General features: G+C 35.3%; 1 long non-coding RNA gene across 1 annotated transcript; it reads right to left on the reverse strand.

Annotated features, from left to right (window-relative positions):
• Positions 1-785: 785 nt before the first annotated feature.
• Positions 786-2,518, reverse strand: LOC115350672. The gene is made up of 3 exons (XR_003926556.1): positions 2,238-2,518; positions 2,053-2,120; positions 786-910 (listed from the first exon to the last, which is right to left on the reverse strand). It is a non-coding gene; the product is annotated as an uncharacterized LOC115350672 (long non-coding RNA).
• Between the last annotated feature and the right edge of the window lie 5,482 nt (positions 2,519-8,000).

An 8,000-nucleotide genomic window follows, 5' to 3' on the forward strand; every position in this document is an offset into this window, starting at 1 on the left:
ATGGGCAATGAATGTTATATTCTGACCTTTTGCAATGATTGGTGTTATAAGAAACAGATCTTAAATATAGTTATACCTCGATGAATATGAAATGCTTTCTAAGATCTCTGAACCAATGTGAGTTTTAACAATTAATTACATAGAATTAACTCTATGAACTCTCACATTGAGAAGATTGTGGTTGAGACTGGTTTTATATGTAAATCAAACATGGTTTTCAGTTGAGAATTTCATGTTTTAGGGTGAATGCACTGTAATTTGTAAGTCATGCTGTAATGCAGCCTTCTGAGCAAAATACAAACAAGAAACTTGTAAAAGAGTGCCTAAAAAAAAGACACAGAATGGATTCTGCAAAATGTAGTGGTGTGCTCATGTAGGAAAAGCATTTTATCTTCGTCTGTCAATTTACAAACTTTGCTTTATCAAATTGTTTATAAGGTATCAAAATATAATCTATTTTTGTTTTATTCCATATTCAGTACTACTATTATGTGATGGTGCTAAGCAATCTCATTTCTCATCAGTACTGATAGGAGATCAGATTATTTAACATAAGAGAAAGTATTCACAGCTGTAGGACCTGGAGAAAGGAGAAATGGGGTAGATGTACAGTTCTTTGTCTTTTTCTTTATATAAGATGGTGGTATAAGGAGCACTACACTGGAATTTCTTAATATTATGTAAACAGCTGCAGTGGTTTGAAAGGAAAGGCACTAATGAGTAATTAATATAGATCCATTTAGAATAGGTCTAGAAGACTCACGTGACATCTGCTGAAAATCCAGGTCACTGGGTTGAGCAGCATCTGTGTGAAGCTGCATATCAGTTCCTATGCATGATTTGAGCAATTTAGGTCCCCCTTCCCCCACGAGTCTGTTACTTGAGTAAATTCTCATCAGTTTGGCTTCAACTGTGAACAGAAAATGACAATATGCCCTTTGAAAAAAATAAATATATTCATTAGAGTTTCACTAGATATTTAGATTTTAGATTTTTGCATTCAGCTGTGTTGAGTAGCCATTTTTCTAAAAAAGGATAAGATAGGAAAATTGAAGCAGAAGGCAAAAACCAAAATGTTAAAGTATTATTGATGTTTAATGTAACATGTTCTGAATTTTTTGAGTTTGATAAGTAGAGCAAAGTCTGCACTTATCCATAATATAATGGAATCATACTGGTATTCTAGAATAATTGGTGTGTTGGGAGCTGCTGTAAAACCACATTTATTTAGGGATAAGAAAAACTACCCTTCTTAGAGATAAGGAATATTAATTGGCCTGGCAAGGTTTGAAGAGCAAAAAGGATAACAGCACAGAACTCAGAGGCAATAAATAATCCTTCTGTGCAGCTTTCATCACAAAAGCAAATCAGCAAACAGTTAGAGATGCTATTGAACTTCATAAATACTGGGAAAAGCAGAATTATAGCTGCCACTTAATCCTCAATGAGGCTGTATCCTCAAAGTAAGCCCATTACCATTACATAATTTTAGAGTGAAGAGACTAAGTCCATGACTTCCCTCTCCATTTTATCATGCATGAATCTTGAACTTAGTAAGCTACTGAGCTGCACATACAACTACATGTATTTCTGTGTGTAATCACCGTTGTAATGCTCAAGCCAGTCTATTACAATAAATTTGTCTTTTCAGCTTGTGTTGCTGCTTATATCTTGTACAAAAATGGGTGAAAAACCCTAACAAGACAATACGTGTTAGGTACTCTTACATATTGTATCATCTTGCTCGGCTATTAGATGACTATATAGGTCACCCAATATGAGACAATGAGAATTAAAACATTTTACATATTTAATTTCTATAGTTTCTCACATTTAACACGAATTAACACTAAATTGTGCCTATAGTTAATTTGTTCTGATTATCTGACATACACCAGAATTGTTCATGAGCCAGACAAGTTCCAACTCTGGAAGACGCTAACATGTTACTTGTGAGAAACCAGGAGGGTATGTGAGGAAAGGAACCTGTTTTAAAGCACAGCATTGATCATTTGGATTTTTAGTTTAGCAGCCACTGTCACGCAGACTTACAAAGCCACTCATCCATGTAGACAGCAAAGGCAGAAATGTGCACTTGGTATGTAATGAAATATTCTGTCCTGTAAAAAAACAAAACAAAACAAAAAACATTTTTGTCAAAACCATGCAGCAAAGCCAAGAAGAGTGGGTGGAAGGGGAATATTTGCAAGTCTCAGTGAACAAGTGATAGTACTCACCTTGCTAGTATTAGTTTTGTCCCTTGTTTCAGTCAGGCAATTCAGTTAATTTCTTGACGCATCTGAGGGAGCAAGATAGTTAATAGAATACAAATCATCAAAGGTCAGAGGGAAGCTTGGAGAAATAGTACAGTAATACATCTCAGCCACCAGCTGCAGAGGCAAACTATAAATGATGCAAGGTAGGACAGAAAAGCATGTTCCCTTTCTTCAGTGGCGGTGTAGTTGAAGACAAAACAACCTACCTGCTGTTTGTATTTTTCTTTTAATCAGCAAGAGGACCCTGCAGCAGCTATGCAAAAATGCCAGATGCTACGCATGTGCTTTTTCTTTTCCCTAATTAATTTTGTTGACTATCCTCTCTGTTTTGCCATTGACTGTTCTCAGTAATTCTGAGACCTTAGAGCAGTCACCTGTGCAATCACATCTATCTCCATTATCATCTTCTCCCCTCTCTTCTCTTCCCAAGTCCACATTTCTCTGTGTTCTTCCAGTTACCTACTGCTTTAATCCTAGAGCTCTGTTATTGCATTGTATCACATTGCATTGTATAATTCAGTAAAGTCTATAGATTTTCCCAAAACTACAAGAATGGTAGTTTTCTTAAGTGAAAATCAAGGCATTCCAATTAAAAGCAGTTTATTTCAAATAATTTTTTGCTAAATATTTGTACCAAGTTCTGCCTCTTAGCTATATGTATGATGTCAAGTGCCCTTTCCTTGATTTGTGAGTCTATGCGCTGTTGCAATGACACAATGAAGATCCCAAGGTCAAAAGTCAAGGGTGGTTTTTTTTTTTTTTACCTATTCTAATATGAATGTAGGGAATGTGCATTAAAATCTGGCATATAATCTCATCATAGACTGTCCATAGTGTTCACACTAACAATGTTTGCATTAGACAAAGTTCAAAACTGGACAGCCTGATTTTACCAGTTGTCTGATGTTTTTGGATGTAACTTCACTACAATGTACTCATTGTATGGATTATCACAGTTTCAAAATATCTACACAAATTACCTTAATTCATCATTCCATACCTTTAAAGGCTTTGCTTTTCAAAATCATCTGGCTTTCCATATATGTTTAAAGCTCACAGTCATTATCAAAGTATCTGAATGCCTTCCTGGTATATCTGAAATACCAAAGAGTATTGCATATACCCCCATTTTGTCATTTCCTTAAATGCTATGCCACTTATTGTGGCAAACTTAACTGTAAGCTAACTCAGTAACTAAATTTATTGGTTTAGGAATTATATGAAACCTTCTATATTTTGTTGTATAATATTAACAAATACTATGTTATTTAAATTATTTTTTTTCTCAGTTGTTTTAGCAATAGAGTATACACAAATAACTTGAAAACACTGGATAGATCAATAATAAAATGCATTTAATTTATTCTATGTTTAATGTCATTATTATGAAATTAATTCCTCCTAGAATAGCCAAAGGAGGGAATGATTTCACATAAAAACCTGATTGTAAACATTCATTAAAGAAATCCCAACCCAAAAATACAACAGAAGCGTTTAAGATGACTTATACAGGTAGGACAAAATGACATCAAAGGAATAGATGGTAATTGCCATAGAGAAGAAAAAATTATAACTGCTCTTTTAAAAGAGCTGTATATTGAGCTATGTATTGTATAGTTCCCATCTGCAGTAAAAGGAGAAAAAAAAAGATTGAATTGGCTATTAAGCATTTAAAATACTTAGTAATAAACATGTCAGCAAATACATGTAAAAAACTTTACATATGATCAACAAAACCTCTTTTTTTGATGAGAGGCAGGCAGAAATTGTGTATTTCAAAGAATAAAAAGGGATGAAAACCAGAAATGGGATTTACTCTTATGACTGCTGGATACTGCTGAATGTTGAAGTGTTACTTCAGTAAATATTTAGTAGGATGCTTACATTCAAGCATGAGAGATGTCTGAAAGAGTTACTGTATTTGACATTAAACAAATGGTGACTTAGGACCTGAATGTTCAAAAATGCTGTATATGATTTTGAACAGTGATAACAAAAATATTCTATACTAAATAATGTGCTGAAAAATTCCTAGAGGCTAAACCTTTGTAAATGTTAACTGAGGTAGTATTGGAAATAAACCCCAAATATTGGATTGCCTTTTTTTCAGAATCCATAGAAAGCTTTCCAAAAGACATGTGCCCTGCAAGTTAGTTAAATATCAGAATGTTCAATTCAGAATCCCAAGACTCTGAATAAGACAGAAAATGTCAATTTTTACCCAGTGTTCCAAGTTATCTTGCATTTATGAAAAGTACACATACCTTTACTGCTGTAATATGCAATTACCAAAGAGAACTCCTCCTTTGTTAGAAATTTTGAAGAACCGGAACATGCTGAAGATTTTTTCTCATTTGAGGGTACTTGTGTCTTAAAGAGAAATGAAACTACAGAAGATCGTGCTTATGCCAAACTTAGTAGAATGAGTGTATCCCTTATGAAACTTATGGCTTCTATCAAAAACTGTTTACCTCTGACTCACCAGATTGTAATGTGGTAATTGCAGAGAAGCATAAGAAAGTATGCCCATGACATGCAGAAATGTTTGATATAAAGGTTTTAAACTGATTTTACTGTAGGTGTTTTAGTGCCAGAGTATTTTGAAACTTCAGTCTTTATTTCCCTCCATCCTACCCTAAAATTAATAACAGCTCAGAGATCTGCATTTTAAATATAATAAAAAGGACTTTGTTGTTTTTATCCTGTTTACTACAAGAAACTCAAAAGCTTTGCATAAAATTTATTAACCAGCGTACTCTGAGGTGTTGAGCTAAAATCTTGCTCTAGAACTCTAAAAATATACTATGACTGTATCATATGAAGTGTAAAGGAGCATAACTTGCATAGTGGTGAAGAAAACTTGTGGTCCTGCTCTTTTCAACACCAAAGCACAGAGTTACTTAGCTGAAAAGCTTTATATCCGGATATCTTCTGTCCATGGTCTTTTGCAGTAAAAATGTAATAGTTAAACAAAAGTACTGCAGTGAAGGTAGAGATCAGGGGAATTACTTAAAAATGACTCTCACGAGATATGTCGGAGCAGACCATCCTCTTATATAAAACACTCCAGCACTAGTGTAATCATGGAGCTGTGAAGGTGATCCAGTAAATGAGTCTTTGCTTCACAGTGGCTTTGGTGGGCTTGTGGGCTCTGAGATTGTGTTTACAGCCAGTGAGCTTTTATAGTAATCTTTTCTACATAGTAGGAAAAGCTTGTCACTGCTACTGGACTTCTCCTGGTTTTGCATGCAATCTTAGCACATAGAAGAAGGGCTAGTATTTTTTCATACGCAGAGGCAATTACAAAAATATATCTTGCATACATGACTTCTTTAGCATCCAACACTGTTTTCATCAGACTTCAGACATGTTTGTTCTTTTCTGTACTACATGTGGTAGAAGAGAAGTGAATTTTTTATGAACATTGTCATGTTTGTCTTCAGTCACAGATGGATTTGTTTTCCAGATTTTGAATAGGAGTCTACTGCATATAGAACTTCATGTAAACTACTATTAAAATGTTGTGGTTTCTGTGGAGACTAAGGATTAGATTCAGCTATTGAAATCACACAAAGGAACAACCAAGATATATCCACGTAGGGTTGGCAGATACAGCACAGAACCAAAGGAATTCTGTGTCCTTTAGGAGCAGCAGTTGAAGGTCTGGTAGAATTTCCTACGGTGTATCAAATGTTTATGGCAATCTAACTGTGAAGAAAAGAGAGCTGTGCAGACGGCTGACCAGACGTACTGGCTGAATTAACCTGCAGAAACACTGGCATTTAGTGCTAACTGACATGCAGTGCTGTGTTCAAGACACAGGTATGGGACTGGCAGGTCTGAGAGAGGTCCTGGTGAAGACAACCACAGCCTCCACTGGAGGATGGGGAGCCAGCCTCTGTTTAGTCTCATCTACAGTGGTGGAGGGCCTGCAGTCTTGGAGTGAGGTGTAGCAGAGCAGAACCTGAGCACTGGAAAGACCACACTGGAGCAGCCCAAGGCTGAACTGAGAACAAGCTAGCCATTAAGCAAGGTGGAAAATTCTGGATCTCTTAATTCCTTTTCCCTTTTTTATCTCAGAGCGTAGATATAGACAAAGATTATACTATGTTGTCGTTATTAAATGGAGCCATAATGTGGGATCCAATACTGACCCAAAGGCATGTTAATAGGTAGAGACGTGACTTCTCTGTTTTGGGGGTATGTTTTAAGAGGCATGGATGCAAGCCGTTCTCTTCCAGGAACAAAAAACTAACTCCTGGCCTTTTTTAAATTTTATAGGATAGATACAGCCAAGGAAATCAAATAGATGCGATGGTTAATTTTATTCCACGTTTTTCATTTAAATGCTATTTGAAAAGACACATGGTATAAAAGGTGATGAGTCTTTATTGCCACACATTGATGATTCATATTTATACACTATCTATCTCTTAAATTGCTACTTCCTCTACCTTCTTTGAGTGGCTAGAGGTTTCTTGCTTCTAATAATGGATGGAGCTGGGGAGTATGGAAACTGCAGCACTCAATGACAGAACACTCTAGATGAGGCAAACATATAGAAACTCAAAGGATTTATACAAAACTAGTCTTGGGCTATGTAGAAAAGTTTGTCATTCCTGCTCCTCAGAAACTACACAAACATACAGATAAGCTTTCAAAGGCCTCATCAACCCAGATTCCACTCCGCTTCAAACATTTCTGTCCAAAAAAATAGTCACCACTATGAACTAACTCCTTCCCAAAGATACGTACTTCCAGAAATAATCCAAATGATGTGTGCAAATGGCATACTTACTTTGTCAGGATGATCAAAACCAACTGTAGGAATCTCATTATTCCATTTTTCCTGTAAGATGAAGATATGAGCATTACATAGAAAAGCAACCACAAGGTAATACTTTCATTTCAGAAGTTCAGTTCCCCAAGTTAACTTTTCAGTTCTCAGAATATTTTGTTACTAATGTGGTAAATTTAATTAAATCTTTCTAGAACCAACATATACTTTGAGTTCTGAATAAATATGTGGGACCAAATTGTGGAAGCTTTGCACATGCTGAGCATCAAGAATAATTAGTTATTTTTCCTCCAGTGATGTTATCCTCAAAACAAAATACTATTCAGTATGATTAAGGTATCAAACTCTGCTGGAAGTAACTACCAGCTTGTACTCTTTTCTGTGAGGTTTAGTACTTTGCAGCATTCCACATTTTTTCCAGTATTAACTGAAATGTTACCTACACAGAAAGGTGGATGACTGAAATTATTTATTTGCACACCTTTTGTACTTATTTCCCTAATGTCTCAGACTCTGTATTAGTTTGTCAGGAGAAAACAAAACCCTTCAGAATGTGTTCATTTAAAGAAAAATCATACAGTACCTAATCCCCACCCAAAAAGAGTGAGCTATATAAGAGTTCTTTAATTAAATTCTAGACTGTAACTATATGAAACTGTGGTGATAGAAAGGGTCCTTTGTCTAAATGAACTGTGGTTTTCAGGCAAGAATGATAAATACTCTTTTTAATAGTATATATTGGTCCATGGGATAAAAACCCTTGCTTTTTCTAGTGGTTGCTTTATCACTCTGAACATATAATTTCTAAAAATGTTCAGAACTGTTTTCTGTACATGGCAAAGACAAATTGTTTGTTCATTTGCTTGAACAGAAGCTCTAATGTTTGGAGTCTATGCAATCAATCTAGTTTCAAGAGAAACACCATC

This window comes from Aquila chrysaetos, chromosome 14, assembly GCF_900496995.4.
Source record: "Aquila chrysaetos chrysaetos chromosome 14, bAquChr1.4, whole genome shotgun sequence".
Taxonomy (NCBI): domain Eukaryota; kingdom Metazoa; phylum Chordata; class Aves; order Accipitriformes; family Accipitridae; genus Aquila; species Aquila chrysaetos.